Here is a 1,103-nt window from a genome sequence, read left to right as displayed (position 1 = left end):
CTTTCCGGTAGACCATATATATATATTTAGGAACTCAATAAAGGGTTTTCCTGATTCAAGTAGAAAAGAAAAACCAAGAGAAAAAATACAAGCTTCCTTTCTTCTTCTTTTTTTTTTTACAGCAGATTTTCAAATGCTTCTCATTATTTTCAAAGAGCTGTTTAAAGAAAATGAATCTGAGAGTTGGTAATGGGTATATTCTATCAACTTTTTGATCCCTATTTATTGGTATTTGCATGATGTGTTTTGCCTTTTTAGCTCCCCATGTTCACCTGAGAGAATTCTCCTGATGTCTCCCAGAGGTTATCTGGGTCCTTTAGCCAAACAAATGCACATGACATTTGTAAATCAAGGACATTTTTGCTGGAATAGCACCAACAGAAATTGCACAAGACCTCTTAAGCTGCCTCTAAGACTAGGGAAATGTCTGACAGGGTGAGTTCACCTTGGCAAATCATTTGATCCACTGGCCAAACAAACTCAAATGGCAGTGATGCAAACATTGATTGGGCTTGTAGCTTAAATGTCCTTACCCTTTGTCATTGTTTTCTTTTTTAAAGTTTGACAAGAAAAAGTTGTGCAACAGAGATTCTTAAAAGCAAGAAAACTTACTTTTTAGAAAAAGAGGTTAGGCTATGCAGTATGTTCAAATGTACAATAGAAGCTGGGATATCACTGCACACATTTTCAGTGTTCATAGGAGGGCTTTGTTAGCACAGAGTCCTAGAAGTCGAAAAGGAGGGGAACAAAGACTATACTTTCAGGGATCATTTCTGTAGTTTGTTACTGAAAAGAAGGAAACAGTTGCATGACAAGTGACTGGGTCCATTCTACAATTTGGCACCTGCCCCCACCCACCAGCCCTCAGCTAACCTGTGCTTAAAGTCACAAGACAAGTGAGGCAAAGAGGATAGATGGAGGCGTGGGAGCTCTTCAAGATGATGGGAAAAATTCCACTTAGCAGAGAAAGGTTCATGAACCCTTACTACCTAAAAGTCCAAAATAACAAATGTGGACTGAGTCCCTGGAATTCCATTTTGTATCCTTCGAAATACCAAAATATGTGATAAAAATACATTAAAATGAAGCTCTACTATATGCTT

The 1,103-nt window shown here is 37.9% G+C and overlaps 1 pseudogene; it reads left to right on the top strand.

Annotated features, from left to right (window-relative positions):
• The first annotated feature begins 748 nt into the window (after positions 1–748).
• On the top strand, positions 749–820 carry LOC136327787 (small nucleolar RNA U3; annotated as a pseudogene).
• Positions 821–1,103: the final 283 nt, after the last annotated feature.

Source organism: Saccopteryx bilineata, chromosome 2 (assembly GCF_036850765.1).
Source record: "Saccopteryx bilineata isolate mSacBil1 chromosome 2, mSacBil1_pri_phased_curated, whole genome shotgun sequence".
NCBI lineage: Eukaryota > Metazoa > Chordata > Mammalia > Chiroptera > Emballonuridae > Saccopteryx > Saccopteryx bilineata.
The sequence above is the reverse complement of the archived record's forward strand: the minus strand, read 5'-3'. Positions and strand labels throughout refer to the sequence as shown.